Here is a 23,978-nt window from a genome sequence, read left to right as displayed (position 1 = left end):
ATTATTGAAACAATATTAACTGTATTTATGTTCAATGTTATGATAAAACTTAAACATTGAAGACTATTTTCTTAACTCAAGTTTTCAGATACAAAGAGTGGTATAGTAATATAAATAATACGACTACCTTTCTAAACAAGGGGGTAATTAAATATTTCAGAAATGAATGGTTTTATACTTTGGGTATTTATAGGCATTAAAATTAAAATGTATATATACCATATTACTTAACCATGCATATTTTTTCATTGTTTTTTTTATATCACAAAAAATCACAAGTAATTTCTACTATACCTCATGGACAGCTCATATCACAAGTTTTGGAAGACTGACTGAGAAAATTTATTGGTGTTAAGATACAGAAACTAGGGGCTCCTCAATAGAAGATTAGAAGAAGATATAAACACCTCAAGGGCCATGGAGAGATGCTGCCAGAACTTCTACTATTTTGGTGTCTGACCCCAAATATCTTCATCCCCAATTCCTAAGTTTATCACTTTAATACCTGAAACTGCCTCACTTATGTCACTTGCTTAATTGGGTTAAAACTGTGGGAAGAGGAGCAGAAGATGAGTAGAATGGATGCAGGGCTGGTGTGAATACTTTGAGCCAATTATCTTTTTCTAAGTGGTTTCTCCATTACAGCTGTACTGAGGCATTTTGACAAAGAGAAAAGTGGGGTTAGGAAATTCAAAGCCAAAACCATTTTAAGAGAAAAAGCAGCTCAAGGATATCAGATGGGAAGCCGAATTACATTAGGGAAAAAGCAATGTTTACAAAGAAGGAGAAAGCCATGTGGAAAGATATTTTTCAAATTTTGAGCCTGGTCAGGGAAAATGGACGAATATTTTGCTCTTTGTTTCCCTCTTACTAGTATAGTCCACATTTCCAAAGCTACAAATGTGGTTCAGTGTAAACTGTGGATTTTCACAGGTTTGTTTGTGCAACCATTCTGGGTAAGTACCATCTTATGAAATTGGGAGAAAACATCTTAAAATGGTTTTTGTTAAATAACCCTTTCATAATTTGGAAAATGACTGTTTCCCTCCATTCGTTTCAGCTGTCTCATTTAATGACAATTTGGCTTTGCCTTCTGTAAACTACATTCAAAATTATTAAATTATTACCATAATTAGAAATAATAAAAATCATAATCAGAAATAATTATAAATATACAGCTATTCAAATCCACTTTTCTAGAATTATGATAATAAATATAATTCAGGTAAATAATCTTCATTCTGCTGAAAGATTGTTTTGGGGCATTAATACACTGTCTAAAATTAGAAAAACAATTTAAAGTTCAATAGAGAAACAATTCAAAATGAAATCCTTCATTGCTCAAATATTACATATCTAATTCATAATAACTTCTCAGGAAACATTATAGCAAATCATATCAATGCTACATGCAAGCATAGGATTGATAAGCAAGAATTCCGAGCAACTTGCAAATCTGCTGCCAAGAATTATTTCTTATAGCACACTTCAGACTACTGAAAATTCATATGATATTACTTCTGGGAGTAATACGAGTTTCAAGCCATTGTATTTGGAGCATTTGTTTAGAGAGTCTTTTTCTTTAGCCTGAATCATTTTGTACAAATTCATAAACATAGACTTTGCCAGATTTCTTTTGAAAATGGAAAATAAAAACAATACCAGGGTTAAGATATTCATATTAACTATAAGAACAGGAAACATAAATTGTTCAAATGTGCAATGGAGCATATGCTGAACTAGATTTTTTTTTGTATTTTAGACTAGAAAAGAACTGAAATTTCCAGTAATTAATGTATTGATTAAATTTTAAGGAAAGGAGAAAATTGATAAGTAATTTACCATGAATTACTTTTTTTACTGAAATGATAATTGTTATTTTTTGGGATCTACTTATCTTTAGGGGCATAATAAAATTTGACATTAAAAGTGGGAGTGGTGTTATATTAATATGCCATCATGGTATAAGGGGATTTTATGGTATTTACAAAAGAATTATTCAAACAATAACGCCACTTAATGTTTGGTGACTATGACATTTTTCAATAAAAGATAATTAATTGAGGTACTAAAATAAGAAACTCATAAAATATTCTTCATCATGAGGGGGTAAAGTGGTAAACAGCAAGTTTGTTTCCTGAGATTTCTTTGTTGAAAGAATAATTTTGTGATTTCAATTTTAGATATGGCATACAACAATTTTTTAAAGTTTACTTGCAATGGCATTAAAGTGCCCTTAACTTTGAAATGGTGCATGTGCTAATGTATATTGGATGTGACTGTTTTTGGAAGTTGGCTCAGTCTACAGCTGGGTTAAGCCTATGTTTTCTGGAGAAAATGACCTCATATGTGACTGCAAAGGAAATAGTTTTATGGTAAGGGAAAAAACCTTCTTGGCACCCTTTACATTGCAATGCCTATTGATTCAACCTACTTGTAGGGCTATGAAGACTGTTGAAAGGTTTTTTTAAATTTTTAAATTTATTTTATTTTTTAAAAATTTTTCCCATTAAGTTTATTGGTACATTTTCGGTATAAAATACAGTTACATTCATCATTGGGATCTTGTACCTTTACATGAGTATCTTGGTTCTTATTTGTTCCCCTTCCCTTGCCCTTCCTTCACCCCCTCCACCCTTCCCTATTTGCAAAGACCTTGTTTCCATTTTTTGCCCTCTTTTCATATATTTTCCTTTCCCTTTTTTCCCTTCCCCTACCCCTCCCAATTCCCCTGGTCTTTTAGACCCTTTCTTCCTGTTACACAATATCAGTTATACATTTTTTTAAATTACAATATTAAGATCTAGGAGACATTACCACAGATTTTACAGAAATTAAAAGGCTATAGAATGCATATTACAAAAATCTTTTTTGAAATAAATTTGACAACTTCTAAGAAGTACCTTGGAAGACAAATTAATGAAACTAACTCTGGAGGAAATATAAAATTTGAATAGCACCTATTAAAAAGAGTATATTCCTAGCTTGAAAACCTACCTATATGACAACAGCAGGCTCATAAACATTTTAACTGATAAATTATATCAAATAATTAAAGCAGAAAAAAGGAACATGTCTCCCCTCATTTTAGGAAATCAACATTGTGCTAATCCTAAAACTGGATAAAGATAATAGAAGAAAAAAGTATGAACATAGATAGAAATTTGTTTAACAAAACAAACTATTAGAAGTCAGATCTGGCAGGATGTAGAAAGTGGTTTTGTTATAGGGATGGTAGTGTTGGTTCAGAATGGGAAGATCCACCCTCAAAAGTCATCATTTTAACAGAGGAAAGGAAAAAGCCATATGATCCTGTCACTAGTTGGAGAAAAAGTATTGAACTAAATTCTACAGCTGTTCATGGTAAAAGCTATCAGGAGACTAGAAGTAGAACAGAACCTTCTCAACAGATTAAAGACATGTACTCCACACTTCCAGAGAGAATGCCTTATATGAACGGAGAAGACACAATGCTTTCCCCTTCAGGTGGGGAACAAGGGTAGATGTGCTTACTCTTTACCTGTCCATTAAACTTTGAAACCTAGGCCCCACCCAAATAGTCTGGCAATAAAATGACACAACTAGAATAGGATTGGCACGGCAGAAGCAAAATCTTTATATGTAGATGAAATGATCATCTACAGAGAAAATACTAAGAAATCCCTAGGAGCCCCTAGAACTTGTACTTGAATTTAGCAGGATTAGAAAACACAAGGTATATATAAAAATTCAGGTCTGTGTATACTTGCTATAAATGAAGAATTGGATATTGAAATTTAAAAGTTATGTAGGAGTACAAAGGACCTAGAAAAGTTAAAAACAAAAACAAAACCAAAAACAAAAACAGTGTTGGAAGACATTTAGTACCCAATCTTAAGACTTCCTCTAAAGCTACAGTAATCAAGGCAGTGTTGGTGTAAGGAAAGACATATAGATCATTGGAATAAAACAGAGAATCTAGAAATAGAACCACACATATATGGTCCTCTGAGTTTTGAAAGATTATTTAACATTAGCATTTTATAGAATATAAACTCAATTCAAGAGCCGAGGAAGAGATAGTGTTTTCAGCAAATGGCACTAGAAGACCTGGTATCTGTATATAAAAAATTAACCTCAACCCTTTTTTTCCATACATAAAAATAACTTGAAAGGATCTACGAACCTAAATAAGAAAGCCTAAAAGTATAAAACTTCAAGAAGAAATTATAAGGGAAAATATTTATGAATTCAGGGTAGGCAAGAACTACCTAGGGCACAAAAAACATGATGTATAAAAGAAAAAAATTGATAAATGAGATTCCATCAAAATTTAAAACTTTAAATGACATCATTAAAATGAAAAGTAGTCCTTAAACAGACCATATTTACAATACATATAACCTATTACCAGAATATATAAAGAATTCTTAGAGCTCATTAATAGACAACCCAATTAAAATGTAGACATAAGAAGATGATAGATAGTATAGCACAAGGAATGGTGTGCAACTCTAGAATCAGAAAAGTACTAATCAGTACAATAACAAGATTGAATTATGCACTCATTAGGGAGATGAAGTTAAAAGTTTTAAAAGCCTTGTCATGACTTTTTCTTTTTGTTGGATTCTCCTCCTTTGTGTTTAATTTGTCACGCCCAATGGATTCATTCTGCTGGGTTTCCTGGGGTTGTGATCCTCATTGTCTTTTCCTAGGGTATTGTGTAAAATTTTTTGGGGTGCCAGTTTGGTATTCATAAAGTTCCTGAGGTGCTCTTTGTCATGAAAGTATCTTATTTCTCCATCAATTTTGAAAGATAGTTTTGCAGGGTACATCAATCTGGGTTGGAGGCTGTTTTCCTTTAGGGCTTGAAATACATCACTCCAAGCTCTTCTTGCCTTGAGGGTTTGCATTGAGAAGTCTGCTGTGATTCTGATGGGCTTTCCTTTGTATGTGATTGGTTTCTTTTCTCTCACTGCTTGACAGGTTTAAAGCCTGGCTTTTGTACTCTGGGAAAGGGAATCATGCTAATGTCACTGCCTGATACCTGTATTTTCTTTAAGGAGGAAGAGGTCTCCAGGGAGAGGGTCAAGGTGGCCTTGCCCTGTAGCCTGTAACTTACTGTATCAAAACCCAATTTCATCTCATGTCAGGATGTCCAACTAGCCTCCAATTGTCTTTTGTCTTCCTTCACAAAGTCTCTTCATCTTCTGTCCATTTAGATTTGTATAGATTTTATAATTTTAAAAGAAAGGTCCTTATTGCTGAGATGTTTTTAATAGGAACAAAATGACACAATTACTACTTACTGATGTCTTTGTATTGACTTCTATAATAAGCAGCTAATAAATGTGTCTTGTTATTCTCATACAAAACCTATAAAATGGGATCTATTTTCATTTTTAAAGACAAGGATATTGACATATTTTAAAGATGAGAATATTTCATTTTTAATGATGAGGAATATATATTGTCTTCCCACAGGTACATTGCCAGTAATGATAAAAACAGGGCTTAAGGGCTGGGGATTTAGCTCAGTGGTTCCACCACCTGCCTTGCAAGTGCAAGGACCTGAGTTTGATCTCCAGTACCAAAAAAAAAAAAAAAAAAAAAAAGGATTCTTTAAAAATAGGACTTAAGCAAAACTTTATTTTTTTGTCCAGCATAAACATTCTTCATTAAAAAAGACAATAATGCAACCCAAAATAATACCATGGTACAGAGAAGTAGGTAAAGAAATAAGAATGTTATACTAGAGCAAAACTAGTTATTCAGAGAGCTGAGTCATTTAGTTTAATGCCTAACTTAGGGCTTTGCAAGTTAGTTTTTAAATGACAAATCCTTTTTGAAAGAATTTCCTCATCATCCCTTTGTTGACTATATAAATTATATTTCAGAGTCATGAAAACAAAATATATCAGAACAAAGTGAAGACAATATGAATAAAAACTTTCTAATGACAATGAATTTAGAAATAATGGACTAAGTGCTATCAAATAACTATAATAGCTAACTATAAAAAAGTATCTGTCTACACTCACTGTTACATAAAGACATATCAAAGACCAACCTTTAACTTATTTGACTAAGAGTCCCTTAGGGGAGAATGTAAACCATATAGAGAAATACTAAATTGTTCTATATGCCATGGCTAATAAAGGTTGGAGGGGATTTATCTCAGTGGTTCCAGCGCCTGCCTTGCAAGTGCACGGTTCCGAGTTCGATCCCTGGTACCAAAAAAAAAAAAAATTTGCTTAATTGTTCCTGACAATAGGTTGTATGTATATACGTATGTCTGTTGTGTATTATTTTCATCCAACTGTGTGCTCTTGAAAGATATCCCCACTTTCTATGCTACAGGATTTTCACTATGAAAGGGAGAGTTGAATAAAGCTAAGAGTTAGATCATCTGTCTGTCTACCCAATTATCACCCATCATCCATCTATCTTACACCTTTCATCTATCTCCCCATCCATTTCTACTATATATATATATATATCTATATATATATATATATATATCTTTCCACTACAAGCATCATTCTAATGAGCTATATCGAAATAAAATGTTAGACATGTAGAAACTGGATCAATAATTATTCATATGAAACTTAATTACAGTTTTGGCTGAAAGCATTTTAAATTTGGAGAAGAGCCTTCTTGAGCAATTTTGAGACTCAATTTTTTATACCAGTGTTGAGCCAATAAGACAAATAGAAAGAACAGTAGATGGTTAATTAGGCCAGCATATTTCTCAGTTCTGCTACTAGATATGAGAACTTGGGTACATGACTTACCTATCTGGTCCTCTAAAAGTGAGAGTATTAGAAGAAGTAATCTCTATAAAATGATACTGTTAGACTAGATGACCTCTGATTTTCTCCAAGCATTTTGCTATTAAATTTTCTCCAAGCTCTTTGCTATTATCACACACACACACATGCACACACTTTTTTTTTTTATTACAAGGACTTGTTACTTCTAATAAAGATTTAACTAAATGAAACTTATGAGAGGCATTGGCAAATAACATTTATTCTCTAATGAGTTACAACATATTTTGTTGGTTAAAATCTGCTTTCCATTAAAATCTTTCTTACTGAAACTGAAACTTCTTATTGTATTTGTTGTCCCAGGAAAGCTAGGTGCTTATTAATAGTCATGCTTTGAATGAGAACATCAACTCCCAGTAGTATTTAAAGAGATTTAGCAAATCTAGGATAATATGAATAGTTCCCAAGAAGGAAGAGAGAACATCTGAATGATTTTTTAATGCATTCTCTTTTTTATTATCATTATCCAGTGTAATCAAAGTCTATAGAGAGCAGACCCATGAAGTTCTTGAAAGTACACAGAATGTACAGCAATTGAAATGATTACTATTTTAAAATACAATTTTCAATATTCCTCTTTCTCTTTATTCATCTTTCATAAGCATTAAAACTTTTTGTGAAACAAAAGTCCAGCACATTCTAAAGCTTTTCAGTAATAATTTAGTAATATTTTAATCAATCACCAGATTTTAAGTTGTGGTTTTAAGTCAAAAACGATAGGAGGTTTGTATGACTTTCCTATGCTAAAAATTGTTCATGTATACAATTTTTTTCAAATACAAATTGTAAGAATTCATTCATTGTTCATGGGCTAGGAACACAGGTTCATATTCAATATATAATGACAAGAAAAGGAATCATCGCTTTGTCCAATATATTCATCTTATATCACATTTTATTACATACAATGATCACTTTTAATTCATCAATCCTTTGGTGATTAAGACATATATGAAGATGTTTATCTTTCAATAACTTCATTTTAATTCAAAGTGTTTCTTTTCATAAATATTTTATAAAATTTAAGGGGATGAACCACATTTGTATTGTATGAGTTTCAAACAGAATAGCTTTTTCTGTGCATATTATGGCTATTTATTAGTGAGTTAGCATACAGTTACTTAAAACCTGAGAAGAAAAACTGGCCCAAACCATACATAATGCACCAAGAAGAGGTACAATTTTTCCTTGGAAACATACTTTATTTTCTCCAGGATTATTCCCAGTGAACCAATCTCATTGATTGTGATTCCTTCAAAGTATGTCACAATAAATTCTACTTTAATAAAATTATGAAAATTTAAAGAACTTACATTGAGCTACCTAAATGACAGTGGAATTAATTTATACAGAAATACAATCAGAAAAATAGTCACAATGTCTTTTATACTAAAAGGACTAAGAAATTATGAGATAAATAGCTATCTGGTTCTTATTTAAATAGTTTAAAACAAGTATGTTTGGTTCTATTCTTTAAAAATGTAACCTCTTTCTAATGAGTACCGCATAGAATTGAAATTATGTTTAAAAACTGAAATTATATACCTAAAAACAAAACTTCAAGAGAGCCTAGTCTATCAAGTGTAGAAAAATGCTGTTTTGGTTCAATGATTTAGTTGACTTTGGTTAATAAGATGATGAGGGAAATAACAGGTCAAAAATAAACCTCTCATTCATTTCATGACTTGTAACATCTTCAAGTTAGCAGAATTTAAAAATACATGTGATATAAAATTTGATTCTTAAATTATCCCTGCACCTACATATATAAAATATGTTTATAACCCGTACTGCAAACCCAGCATAGTTTTTCACATTTTTGGAGTTTATTTTAAGTCAAGCAATAGTTTTTCCAAAAGTGAAAAACTTGAATTTTGTCTTGTATGAAATACGATACAAAATGGGAAACGTGTGGCCCTCCACAGCTAGAGAAAACACTAAGAGGGAGAATGTGATATGAAAAGTGCTGCTGCTTATGGATAATCTCCAGACAGGTAACAAAGTATCCTGCTGTGCCTGGTCCTCACACATTTCATAAATTAATAAAATAGATTTCAGATGAACTTCATTTGTATCATCATTAAAATGACTATATTTAATGAGTCAAAACTAAGTTTGATTTTTGCATTGGTCTTAGGGGCTAGAAAATTTTATTAGGTAAGTAAGATTTGTATATATCTTAGAAATTATTTCTAATTTTATATCAAAATTACTTCCTTTCCATTGAACTTTATTCTACTTTAATATACACCATGATACAGGTTTTTCATCTTGCTAAGTCACCTCCTTTTAATATTTTTGTTTGCAATTTTAGAGAACTGGATTTTCAAGTTCATTTCAAAACAATCATGGTAATAAAAGTGGTACTATGTGGGTCATCAAGGTGGATTTTTGTTTTTCAACTTTACTTTCCTATTTTTGATATTAACATATTAAAAATTTAGAGTTTTTGACATTTATGAAATATTATAATGTCACAACTTTCCCTACAAAGATGTCATCACAATACATTTAATTTTGCTTAATAAAAGTATATTTAGGAAAACTATTATGAAATAATACGTAAGGAAACATATTTCATATTTAAAGCATAAGATAAGAAAAAAAATACTGTGAGAATAAGCTATAGACTTTACACCTGCAAATGGTTGCTATTTTAAAAAGTTCCAATTTAATGATTATAAACAAATCAAACATATTAATATGCTTTCAAATTTTGTTCAGAATGAATAAGTTTTGTATCACATACGGAGAAAATGAGGCACTTTGTTTAAATTTTGCTTATTACATTTTTCTTTCTTTAGAATGTAAAATGATATTATGCTAGTAAAAAACCAACATGATGGAGTCAAAATAAACATTTTCAGCACCAGAGAGAGATGCATCACAAAGATTACCTTTTCCTCTGATCTCAGAGGATTATAGCATAAATGATTTTCAGTCAGCTCAAGTAAATTGAAATTGAGTTTTAGAAGGCTGCACTTGCTTACTATGCTAATTTCTTACCTTAGAAAGAAAATACAAAGCTGAATATTTCTATAAAAGACATTTGTAAGATCTAACTTTATAGGTGATCTATTATAATTATTGTTATTAAAGTACTTACTGTTCTGTTAGGAGTTCTGGGGTATTTTGTTCTTTGTTTCCTTTCAGAATTCTTTTTTACTTCTAAAAGGAAAATAATATGCAGCATGATTAGTTGGTATAGATAGTTCTGAGTCATTTCAGATGGCCATAAATTTAACTTTATTTTTAAGCTTTCAACTGAAAAATCTTGCAATAATACCTCTAAGTTCAAAATAATATTGTATTTGTATACAGTTAGTATATGTACCATTGTAGACAGAATTTTAAAATCATTTTGCAGAGCCAGGGATTATGTTTGTGTACATAATTCCTGTACTAATTTTGTAGGAAATAAATTATGAAATTATGCTTCCTACAGTACAATATTTTGAAAACTAAAATGGTTGATGTTATTAGAGAATGTTATTTTATTATATCCATTAAAAAGAATTACCCCAATCTGAAGTCAATTAAATGCCTGGTGCTGTACCAAGCATTTATGATTTTTATAAATCCACCTTAATTGTCTTAAAGTTAGTTTTAAATTTTCTGTTTCTCACTGGTGTTAGGAAAACTTCAATATTTATATATACTTACCTGTTTAGAAATTTAATATCTAAATATAAACTGAAACAGTTTGAAAATCTGTCTATATATACACATAATGGATATTTAAACCCACCATGGGTTCTGAGAAGAATAACTACATATCACTGCATAAAAAGTACAACTCTCAATTTAGAGAGTAAGAAAATGAAATCCTTTGCAAGAGTCAGTATTAAGAATTTTTTTAATATAAGAAAGATATCAATAATTTTTTATTTAGTTTGATATGTTAGTAACTCATAAATGAAAAACTTAACAGCACTAGAGACAAGTACCTTTAATGTAAGTTTTCGTCAATTTTAGTCCTCAAAAAATTAGGTAGAATACAAGCCAAGAAAGAATGAAACATTTTAAAATAGGTTCATAATGGCCAGGCTGCCCTGGTTAAGTGTTCTCATAGAATATATTGTCAACAGAACTATAAAATTATTTCAATTCTAGCAGCTCTAGCTCTTGGCTCACATAGGTATTCAGTGGCAAAGATCTGAAGTGACAGCTATATTTCCAAAGCTGCATTTACTGCATCTGTTCAGTGGTTAAGTCTCCAAGATAGGCTTTCATTTTATTCCTGCTTGAAACTCAACTGTTTTCTGGTAAAATCAATTAGGAAGAGTAATGTTAAAATGTGCTTAGATTTGCCTGACTGCCTGTTAACATACAATTTTGAGTCACAATCAATTTTAGATAATATTTCTATAGATAGTTTTAGTATACAGACAGGTTTTTAAAAAATAATTAAAACCAAAAATACAAGATTGTACAGGCACACACATACAATAGAATGTCACACAACTATAACATATATGGAAACAAAAGCCTGTTAGAAAAAAAAAACAAAGGTTATTTTAATTAAAAAATAAGAGAACATTTGACATTATACATATTATACATTATTACTTACTAGGGGGCAGGCTTCCTTAAGGGACACTGTGAAAGGATCAGCAGTTTTTGTGACTTATGCTGTCTTCAAGGCTTTGAATTCATTTTGGGTTTGCATGGGTATCTATCACAAGGGTAAATGGGCAAGCCTGTTCTATTGCATGGGACAAAACAACTGTTTTAGTCTGGATCTATGCCCTGAATGTGGATGCTTATAGTATTTTTCTGATATCTAATTTCTGTCTCCTTCATGTTTTATTTTAAAGGATAAAAATGAAAATAGCACTAGATTATTTTGTACCTTGTATCATCTACCTGAGCTTTTAGTAATGTAACAGTAGGTATGACTCAGGCAGTTTCCTGATATTGAAGCTTGATAGTTTTATGATTTTGTACAATACATTTAAAATGTATTTGTTTAGATAAATTTATATTATTCAAAACTATTATGTATATTCACAGTCCATAAAGCTGGTTAATTTTTAGTGTTACATTTAATCCAATATTAGAAGTAGGGTTGGCATGGAGAAAAAAATGATCTGAGACTTAAGAATTACTATTGCTTTAACATTGTCTAGAGAGCAAATCATTCATAATTTAGAGCCTTAATCATAATGCTATTTACAAAAGCAAAACACTGCATACTTTAGAGACCATAAATACTACGAATACTTTACTTTTCTTGCTACTTTTGAAGAAAGGAATTATTTTCATTCAAATTAATATTGAACATTTAAAAATGAACAGCTGTAAGTTTTTAAATAGTCTTATTTTCAATAATGACAACATTTGCATTCAAACTTTGCTTTAAAATATCTCAAGGATTTCATTTTGATGAAAATGTTGGTTTTACATGTTATTTCTCATGTAATTAGGGTAGCCAAATCTTGGAAGTGGGTTATATGTTTATCAACAGAAGAATGGATAAAATGCAATATTTATGCATAAGGGAATATTACTCTGTCATAAAGAAGGATAAATTTGAGTCATTTGTAGGAAAATTGATGCGTCTTGGCACCAAAATGTTATGTGAGGTAAACCAGACACACAACTTAAATATCATGTGGTTTCTTTCATATGAAAAACGCAAAGTATAAAGAGTAAAATAAAAGACAGATAATAAGAAACAGAGATCTTCTGCAAATGGAAAGGAGACCAAGAGATGGATAGAGGTAAGAGGGTGGAAAGCAGTTATGTGTTTTATATATAATTGTACCAACTTCTCATTATGAATGCAATCATTATGTACCGCTAACATGTACTAATACAAAAAGAAAATATTGATTTTATTTGAGCCTTCATTAACACAGTAATGAGCTGTATATTTATTTAGAGTTGGTTTTAAAGAGGCTGAATATATGCAACATGTTCACTTCTAACTACTGTCTTCTTAACTCTAAGTGGACCCATAATCCCACTTACAAAATTTTAAGTTTTAAAACTTTGAAATATTCAATTTCCTTGGTTGGACTCCCTCCTAGGGACATATCAAAACTTGTGGTTATAACATTGCTACAAGGCTGACTTCTAATATTCTCAGCACAGATATCATTAATCCTAAGGGATTTTGCTAGCTATCTTTCAGTTTAAATTCTTATTCTTGGAACAATAGTCAACAAGCAGAGATTACTTTTAAAAGGAACATTACCCAGGTTACTACTAGCCGAATGTTAGCTTTTAAGCACAAAAATAAATGTTGCACAATAACTAAATGCATTACAGGACTCTGGATTAGATGTTGTAACAAAGAGGGGTGGAGAAACAGTTAGCTATCAAGATCATCATCGGGTCAGTGGAGGAAATTTGAATATGGACTATAAATTACATAATGATATTACATCAGTGGTAAAGTGCCTTTGTTTGGTAATGTAAGAGATGTCCTGATTTAGGAAATACATTTAAATATTCACTAAAGTATTCAGAATAGAGCACATCATGTCTCCAACTTATTTACAAATGGCTCAGAAAGGTATGTCAAGTATATATAATATATATGTACAGAATATATATATATCTCATATACATAACATAGCAGTCCCCAAAAGAAAAGTGTTTGTAGTATTTATAATACTTAAAACATATTTTGCCTAACTCTGTAAACAGAATTATGATTAGAATTACAAGTTGTGAACAATTTCTAGCCATAAATATAGCAATTGATTGTGTATGCATTGTTTATATATACATGTATATGTATATATTCGTGGAGAAAAAGAGAAAAGGAGAATGATATGAGTGAAATATGTTAATAACTTCTGAATCTATGTGAAGAACATATGGTAACTTGTCCTTGCAACTTTTCATTACAGTTTGAAAGTATAGAGAAGAAACATTCCCCTCAAAACAGAGTATATTTTTAAAAATCTCAAAGGTCACTTTTATTATCTCTGCTGTATAATACTGATCTGTGGCTATTTTTATTTAGTTCATTAAGCACAATGTTGTTTAATTCTGTCTATAATTATAAAAGATAATGATATTTATCTGGAAACTACTGAAATGTATTAAGCAATGGAAAGACAATTATCTACCAAGTAATAGAGTAAATAAAGAAATGTTGGATAAAGATATGTAATCATTCTCTATACCCATGGTGTTGCTCGTAGGTGTATATGGAAGGCAATGATACAGAATATATTTTTGAAATAAAGATAAAGGCTGAAGTTTAATGGGATTTTTCTGTTTTTATTTTTTATTTTTTGTCTAATCATGGAGAGACATTTAGAAGGCTTAGGCCTAGAAACCTGTACTGGTTATGACAGAAGCAAATGTTTACCAACAGGGACATTTGAAAAAGAAGGAGGGTAGGGATGAAGGAGCTTACAGTTTTTCTGTTGTGACACTTTATTATACAAATCCATGAACATTTAAACATTTACTGGCAGTTGGAGTTACAATAATCACATACTGTGTTCAACCATGGTTAACGTTTTCATTCTGCTCAGAGTAATCCTTTCAGAACGGTACAAAGTCAGGAGAGCCAGCATGCACCTTGAGGAAGAAGATGGGGACTCACTAAAGGAAAAGCCTGGGGAAGGTGACTGGGACTGAGTAAAGATAAGGGCATGAATGCATAAAGAAATGAAACTATTTTTAAAAACATACAGCATTCACAATGTACACACCTGAGAGAGCAGAACTCCATTGAAATGTGAGTGGCAGGGCCAGAATTAGGCCTTTTGGGATCTCTGTTGCCTGTCCCCCCCCCCCGCCCCGCCCCTAGAATGGTGCCTGTCTTGTAAATAAATATTTGTTGGGTGAATAATATTTTATATTGACAAAAGTAAAATTCAGTATCATATATTGTAGTTCCGACTCTGCCTCGGTCCAGCTTTGACCTTAGGCAAATCACTTCATCTATTCTGACCTCAATTTTATCAGCTATGAAATGAGAGTGGAGAAAGGTAATTCTCCAAGGTGCCTTCCAGCTCTGAATACTTCTGTATAGAGCTCTGTTTATTAAAATTGGCAAGTGTGAACAATTTTTTGCAGAAGAGAATATCCCGATATGAGTTAGTTCTATATGAGAAGAAACTGGGAAAAATAGATACAATGAATAAAAAGAGCAATGCACTGACTAGGGTAATGGAGAATAAGTCTTATTGAAAGGGACCTCTATAGAGAAGAGGGAATGACTTATGGTTTTTGTTTTTATGAAGTGGCATTTATCCATATGATAGATACAGACATGCAGACGTAGGTATCTTTATCTGTTCTTTTTATTATAGTCAGAGTGATAGTACACATCTCCTGCTTCCTTATGTAGAATGCACAAAGGAACATAAATTTAGGGTTCAAAAGAAGCTATAGAGGAGTTTACATAATTGCTCTTATAATCACATAAAACTAGGAATGTACATCCTAAATGAGAGGAGGCTGGAGAAGGTTAAGATCTGTATTTAATCTCATGAGGAGTTGTCAGACTCAAGACTCATCTGGCACAACTGCAGACACCTCCTTGAAGCTTCTGAATCAACATGAGCTTCATCATATCCTATTTTTTCTTACAACTTGTCAGGCATGTACACTCTAACACATGATTCAGCAACTAATCATATGTGACATATAGGTTTTCAATGCAAAAGGTCTACATGGCATTAAACTTCAGAAGTTATGGCTTGAAATCTGATTGCCACTTGGATCCACTGCAGAGGTGAACAGGGCCTGTATTCTGAGCTTTATCAAACACAGCAGGGCATCAGTTAGGATTCTATGTTCAAAGCCAGACCTAGAAATATTCCTGTAAGGAAGCTGCCAAGGCACTGATAGCAAAACTGATTTTTCTGTGGGCAGGTAGTGGTGGGTCTAGGAAGGGGCTAAAAAAAAGAAAGGCATGGTGGAGCAAGAACTCAAGAGAATTGGTCCATTTTCAGACCCTTCTCATTTCTATTGGATTCTGGTACTCCAAAAATTAGGCTATAGATAATATTTAGATGAAATAAATACAGTCTTTCTGGCTGTATAAAAGGGAGAAACAAACCAAATATCTTTACAAAGGTCTCCAAAATTGCCATGTGAACCATGCAGATCTCCTCACAGGACAGAAGATGTTGGTTAAGTAGAAAGAAAGGAAAATACGTTAACTCAGATTTCCCATGTTTTGGGGAGAATAGATGGGGAGGGTGGGATAGCTATGCTCCATACACATTTAAGCTGGAGGAGAGAAAGTGATTTTTTTTCTTCATTAAGCTTATTGGGATTCCAATGCTCCTAGGGTAGAGGAGGTGAGCCAATCCCAGCACCCAGGAGGAGGCTCCCCAGGTGCCATTCCACTGCTCCTAGGGCAGAGGAGGTGAGCCAATCCTAGTGTCCAGGAAGAGGCTCCCCAGGTGCCATTCTACTGCTCCTAGGGCAGAGGAGGTGAACCAAGTGATCAACAGCAGCACCCCCTACCCCCATGGAAATGAGAAGACACATAAACAAACCTCAAAAACAGACTTCCAGATCACCTACAGCAACCCCAAAGGGAAATGAGATGGAACACTCTGATACTGAACCACCTGGACTCCCTGAACTGGCAACAAAAGAGGATCTGGAAAACATGAAATCAGAAATACTTTCTCAGATAACAGCAGAGATTGTGCCCATAGTGGAAGGCATGATTAATAAATCTAGAGAGGACACAGATAAAAACATAGAGGATGTGAGGAACATGATGGAATCCCAACATAGGAAACAAATGGAATCCATAAAACAGATGTAAACAGATTTCCAGGAGATTAAAAACTCCACTGAAAGTCTGCGCAGCAGAATGAACCATTTTGAGGACAGAATTTCAGTTATAGACGATAAGATTGCAATTAGTGACTGGGAAAGGAAAAATTGCTTTAAAATTGTAAGGGACCACAAGAAATCAACCCAGCAGCTACTAGATGATGCAAAGAAGAATAACATAAGACTGATTGGAGTCAATGAAGAAACAGGAGAGCGTGCAGATGACATAAAAAACCTGTTCACAGAAGTGATGGCAGAAAACTTCCCAAGGAGGGGAAAAGAACTTGACATACAGATAAGTGAGGCATATAGGACTCAAACTAGCCTTGATTAAAAAAAAACTACACATAGGCATATAGTAGTTAGGATTCCAGAAACACAACAGAAGAACAAAGTTCAATAAGCAGAGAGAGAAAAGAAACAAATCACATACAAAGGAAAGCCCATCAGAATCACAGCAGACTTCTCAATGCAAACCCTCAAGACAAGAAGAGCTTGGAGTGATGTATGTCAAGCCCTAAAGGGAAACAGCCTCCAACCCAGACTGATGTACCCTGCAAAACTATCTTTCAAAATTGATGGAGAAATAAGATACTTTCATGATAAAGAGAACCTTAGGAACTTCACGAATACCAAACCAACACTCCAAAAAATTTTAGACAATATCCTACGAAAAGACAAGGAGGATCACAACCCCAGGAAACCCAGCAGAATGAATCCGTTGGGCGTGACAAATTAAACACAAAGGGGGAGAATCCAACAAAAAGAAAAAGTCATGACAAGGCTTTTAAAACTTTTAACTTCATCTCCCTAATGAGTGCATAATTCAATCTTGTTATTGTACTGATTAGTATTTCTCTGATTCTATTGTTGCACACCTTTCCTTGTGCTGTACTGGCTATTTATCCTCTTCTTGTGTCTACTTTTTAATTGGGTTGTCTATTCATGAGCTGTAAGAGTTCTTTATATATATTATATATAAGTATTATATGTATTGTAAACACAGTCTGTTTAGGGACTACTTTTCATTTTAATGATGTCATTTAAAGTTTTAAATTTTGATGGAATCTCATTTATCAATTTTTTTCTTTTATACATCATGTTTTTTGCATCCTAGGAAGTTCTTGCCTACCCTAAATTCATAAACATTTTTCCTTATAATTTCTTCTTAAAGTTTTATAGTTTTAGGCTTTCATATTTAGGTTCATAGATCCTTTCAAGTTATTTTTATGTATGGAAATAAAGGGTTGAGGTTAATTTTTTATATATGGATACCAGGTGTTCTAGTGCCATTTGCTGTAAACACTATCTCTTCCTTGGCTCTTGAATTGAGTTTATATTCTATAAAATGCTAATGTTAAATAATCTTTCAAAACTCAGAGGACCATATATGTGTGGTTCTATTTCTAGATTCTCTGATTTATTCCAATGATCTGTATGTCTTCCCTTACACCAACACTGCCTTGATTACTGTAGCTTTAGAGGAAGTCTTAAAATTAGGCACTAACCATCTTCCAACACTTTTTTTTCTTTTTCTTTTTTCTTTTCTAGGCCCTTTGTACTCCTACATAATTTTTAAATTTCAATATTCAGTTCTTCATTTATAGCAAGTATACATAGACCCAAATTTTTATATATACCTTGTGTTTTCTAATCTTGCTAAATTCAAATACAAGTTCTAGGGGCTCCTAGATATTTTTTAGTATTTTCTCTGTAGATGATCATTTCATCTATATATAAAGATTTTGCTTCTGCCATGCCAATCCTATCTTAATTGTGTAATTTTATTGCCAGACTATTTTGGTTTAGGCCTATCTTTTAAAGTTTAATGGGTAGATGACGAGTAGGCATGTCTGGCCTTGTTCCCCACTTTAGGGAGAAAGCATTTTATCTTCTCCATTCATATAAGGCATTCTCTCTGGAAGTGTGGAGTACATGTCTTTAATCTGTTGAGAAGGTTCTGTTCTACTTCTAGTCTCCTGATAGCTTTTACCATGAACAGCTGTAGAATTTAGTTCAATACTTTTTCTCCAACTAGTGACAGGATCATATGGCTTTTTCCTTTCCTCTGTTAAAATGATGACTTCTGGGGGTGGATCTTCCAATGCTGAACCAACACTGCCATCCCTATAATAGAACCACTTTCTACATCCTGCCAGATCTGACTTCTAATAGTTTGTTTTATTAAAGAAATTTCTACCTATGTTCATACTTTTTTCTTCTATTATCTTTATCCAGTTTTAGGATTATCACAATGTTGAGTTCCTAAAATGAGGGGAGGACTGTTCCTTTTTTTTTCTGCTTTAAATGTGTGATATAATTTATCAGTTAAAATGTCTACGAGCCCATTGTTGTCATATAGGTAGGTTTTCAAACTAGGAATGTACTTTCTTTAGTAGGTGCTATTCAAATTTTATATTTCCTCCAGAGTTAGTTTCATTAATTTGTCTTCCAAGGTACTTCTTAGAAGTTGTCAAATGTATTTCAAATCAGATTTTTGAAATATGCCTTCTATATCCTTTTAAATTCTGTAAAATCTGTGGTAATGTCTCCTAGATCTTCATATTGTAATTAAAAAATGCATAATTGATATTGTGTAATAGGAAGTAAAGGTCTAAAGGAGCAGGGGAAGTGGGAGGGTAGGGGAAAGGAAAGAAGGGAAAAGAAAAAATATGAGAAAAGGAAAAAAATGGAAACAAAGTCTTTGCAAATAGGGAAGGGTGGAGGGGGTTTTAACGGAGGGCAGGGAAAGGGGAAAAAAATAAGAACCAAGATACTCATGTAATGGTACAAGATCCCAATGATGTATGTAACTGTATTTTATACCTAAAATGTACCAATAAACTTAATGGGGAAAAAAAGCTTATTGGTACATTTTAGGTATATAATGTGATGACATTCATCATTGGGAATTCGTACCTTTACATGATGTATCTTGATTCTAATTTTTTCCCCATTCCACTGCCCTCCCTTCAACCCTTCCACCCCTCCCTATTTACAAAGACTTTGTTTCCATTTTTTCCTTTTCTCATATTTTTTCCTTTTCCTTCTCTCCTTTCCCCTACATGTCCCACTTTCTGCTTCCCTTTAGATCTTTTCTTCCTATTTCACATTATTTATTATTCATTTAGATTCTTATTTACACTTTCAGTTTGTCATCCCAAAGAAACTATTCAGTATTTAAACATGTCTTTCCTATTTATTTCACTTAAGAGTATGGCCTCAATGTGCATCCATTTAGCTATAAAAGACTCTAGTTTTTCATTCTTTATGGCTGAGTAGTACTCTATTTTATAAAAAAACCCCACACATCTTCTTTATCCACTCTCCAGTTGATGGGCAATTGGGCTGTTTCCAAGGTTTAGCTATTGCAAACTGTGCCACTACAAACATGGGTGCACATATATCGCTGTGGTATGATTCTTTTAATTCTGTGGAGAAGATACCCAGCAGGGGAATCTCCGGGTCAAATGGGACTTCTAATCGTAGTTTCTTTAGGTATCTCCATACTGATTTCCACAGTGGTTGCAGCAGTTGTCACTCCCACCTACACTGTGGATTTTGATTCCACAGCCCCACCAGCATTTGTTATGGGTTGATTTCTTGATAGCAGCCATTCTTTCTGGGGTGAGGTGGGTTCTCAGTGTGTTTTCATATGCATCTCTCAAGTGACCAGTGATGTTGAACATTTTTTCATATGTTTATTAAGAAAGTGATTTTTGAAAACCTCAGTTTGCTGCAGTGTGCTATGCATTGCTACTCAGCATTGTGTCAGGGAATGTATAAAATGGGGTATTGGAACATGTAATGAGATCTTCATAGTTCTGTATTGATAGGCTCATCTTTTGGCCTGTGAGGTATTCTGAGTTTATTTCAGTACCATCCCCTGTGAAGGCAACTCAAGAAGGTGCCCAGCTGGAAGTGAAAGGCTAGCAGGACCAATCTATAGCCTGGAAGAAGTGGTCTGTGGCCTCCTCTGTTGTACATCCTTGATGGAACAATTATAGAAATAAAATAGAAAATAAGCAATATCATGTTAAACTTGTCCTTAAGCAATCACCTTCTTTATCTCTTTCTTGGAAACACTAACATACAGGTGTACAACTATAAACAGCACTACAGTCTGGCTCAATGTATCCTGGAACTTTACATTCTAACAAAATCTGCTCTTGTCAAGTTTCTTTGCTTAAGATTATATTCCTATTTTTGGAGAAGCAGCACAGTTTAAAAATTTTTAACTGAACTTAAGCCACATTCAGAATAGTGGATAAATTTATCACATTCGTCCTCACACGGAAATGGTGATATAGGTGTTAAATATTTCTATTTACATAAGAGCAAACAGTTCACAACTTCCTTAGAGCTTGTAAGTGGTGGAGCAAGAATTTAAATTCAGTTCTGCTGGTAGCTGAATCCTATTCTAACCCCACACCATGGTCTTTCTAGGAGTTGAATTGACCTTGAGAAGGTAGAGAATATTTTCTAGATTTTTTTCTACTACTTATGAGATGTATTACACTGAAGCAATTTATAAAACATTTTTTCATCTTAATTGCTTCCTCTGTAAAATGGGGATTAAAAGTATTTACTTAAAGGAAAGACAATAAATTAACTGATTTATTGAAGTGCATTTAATTTCTAAAACTAGTTGAATATATTTAATCTTAAAGGAGCAAAATCTTTAATGAAGCCTTTCCAAGGGACAGGCAATATGTAACCCTGTTTAAATGGATCAGTCCTTTTAAGGCTTTTGCCTTAATAATAGAAAGAGGTATTAAGGTAAAATACCAGGGTTCATACATTAAGCAACAATTTTAAAAATCAATAAAACTGTTTTCTCTATACATGATTTAATATTATAGGATTGTCCTCATATTTATATATTTATTAGGAGATATAAAATAATTTTGTTATACAACTTTTAGTTCTAGGACATCTATTTCTACATAGTTCATATAGTATTATATCAGGGAGGAAATAAATCTGCATAGTAATAGAAGCTTAAAATGTACTCCCTCTTCACTATATTTTATAAAATGTGAGTGAAATTTTAAATTAGCTGCAAATACTAAAGATGCTATGTGATGATTTGAAAATACAAAAATCCATGTTATCCCAAAGAACCATATCCTCAATTCCTTAAATTTTTGGAAATAAAAAACCATACCCCAAAGTGAAGGCCTCAGAAGAAAGTTGTTCTCTGATGTCATATTTTGTTATTTTTCATCCTTCATTTTTACCAAGGTGAGCTATAGAAACCAGAATTCCATTTTCCAAGGTCATAGTACTGTGATGAGATCACCTTTTCCCCAGAGTCATCCATAAAATTTAAAGTTCTCACTTTTCCCTGTTTTTCTGCATAAAGTTTGAGCATAAAGATATTCACTGACCTACCTTGTTGAATGTAGGTCATAAGACTATTATTCCAGAAAGGCTCATTCCTCCCTCTTGAAAGAAAAGCCAGAGAGGGCATGAAGATTTGACCTGACAAGCCTTACTGGGTTTTCCCCACTCAGGCATGACTAATAGATTTCACCCTTTTTGTTCAATCATGATTTTTTTACACAGAAAACCTAGGGAGGAAAATGAATCATTAACCCTGAGCATTTGGGTTTTCTATCTGAAGTGTCACATAAAACTATGATCAAATAAATTTTTATGGGTTTTCTCCTGTTAATTGGTCTTGTAAACAGTTTATTTCAGCAGATTCTAATATTAATCTTTGGAAGGAACAATGAACTTTCCTATAAAATGGACAGCATTTTTTAAATTCCCAGAGCCTTAGATGAAAAATTTTTAAATTTTACTTTGGGTCAAACACATTTAACAAGTTAGTTCTTAGATTTAGATGTGACATTGGAAATGGAAGAATATCAAAGAATGGAATGGAATTTCCATTCTGAAGGTGAATACATATCAAATCATAGGTTCAGAACACTGGATTCTGGGTTATCCATTAATTGATGAAAACAGGTTTATAAAAGAAAAAATGTAGTATTTACACACAATGGAGTACTACTCTGCCATAAAAATGATAAACTCGAGTCATTTGTAGGAAAATGGGTGGACCTCGAGACCATAATGTTAAATGAAACAAATCAGACACACAAACTTAAATATTTTAGGGTTTCTCTTCTATGAGAAATCCAAAATATAAAGAGCCATATAAGACAGATAGCAGCAGCAAGCAGTGAGATAACCATTCGCACTTAAAAGGGAAAAGGAGATGGAGGAAGGGGACAATAAAAGAACAGAGATGTGTTAGGTACCTGTGCCAACTCTATGTGAGGAATAAAATCACTGTTACTGTCAACATGTACTAATAAAAATAAAAATTAAAAAAGACGAGAGAGAAAACCAAATGTAGGAACAGTTGCGAAGAAGGATACTCGTCATAAAGAAGAACCAGTCACCAAGCTCTGATAATATTTTTCTTTTTCTTAAAGTTAGCATAAATGCATACATATGAAACTCTAAATCAATGATTTATTCATAGAAGAACTCAAAGATACTTTTAAAAAATCTGTGTTTGAGAGAAATGAACAAATTTATCAAATCACATAAAGAAACTCTACTTAAGTCATACTAAATTTTTCACTAGAAAAAAAGCACTTGGTTGCTCTAACATTTAGGGTATGTAGGAGAGTTCAATACAATTTCACTTAAAATGGATGTTATTTTACTTAGTTTGAAAAAGATTCTCATTTCACCCATGAAATGGTATAATGAATAGAAGGACAGCAGATCAAGTTAGGCAATAACATGGATGAGCTCTTTTCTCAGCTCCACTCTTGATCCCCTAGATGTCTAATATGAATAACAACTAATTTTCAATGACAAAATAATATGCTCAAGAGAAATATTAGACTAATTCCTCAGAGCCAAAAAATTTTCTCAGAGATAGGACTATAGGCAGGGATTATGAAGGTCTGAATTTTTGGTCCCATGATATAAAATTTAATGGGAAACCAACTTTCAATTTGAAATTAAAAAATTTTTTGGCATTAAATACTTTATAACAGCGATTTTTTGCTGTGTATTTCAGTTAGGTATTTGCCATAGAATTCACCAGGATTGTAATTTTTTCTTTATAATTTCAGGTTGTATCATTTCCAAAGAGAAACTGATTATATTATAATCATTTCCATATACTTGAAATAGCAGATAATCAGAAAATAATCATACAATAATTCACTTTAACAGACTTTAATGAAGTCTATGTAACACCATCTACCACATGTGGCTTTTAATTTTACTAACAATCATAACATAAACTAAAATACCACCATAATGAAATCGTTTGAATGCTGACTATATTAAGAATAGTAAATTTGGCTGGGAGAGGCTGAAAAGTTCAGACTTCTAGCTGACTATGAATTATAGTCTTGTTAACATACTGGA

At 32.7% G+C, this 23,978-nt stretch overlaps 1 protein-coding gene across 13 annotated transcripts in view; it reads right to left on the bottom strand.

The window, feature by feature from the left end:
• Syt1 (synaptotagmin 1) overlaps positions 1–23,978 on the bottom strand; it is a 531,406-nt gene that overhangs the window by 347,144 nt on the left and 160,284 nt on the right. For 9 of the 13 annotated variants that reach the window (XM_087192506.1, XM_004844995.4, XM_004844999.4 and 6 more), the window contains one exon: positions 9,919–9,980. The exons of the other annotated variants lie outside the window; for them this stretch is intronic. The gene's annotated coding sequence lies outside the window, so the exon portion shown is untranslated. The remainder of the gene's footprint in view (positions 1–9,918; positions 9,981–23,978) is intronic. 13 annotated transcript variants of the gene reach the window in all.

Source organism: Heterocephalus glaber, unplaced genomic scaffold (assembly GCF_053883595.1).
Source record: "Heterocephalus glaber isolate CG9 unplaced genomic scaffold, H.glaber_assembly_v1.0 deba00001571, whole genome shotgun sequence".
NCBI classification, from domain to species: domain Eukaryota; kingdom Metazoa; phylum Chordata; class Mammalia; order Rodentia; family Bathyergidae; genus Heterocephalus; species Heterocephalus glaber.
The sequence above is the reverse complement of the archived record's forward strand: the minus strand, read 5'-3'. Positions and strand labels throughout refer to the sequence as shown.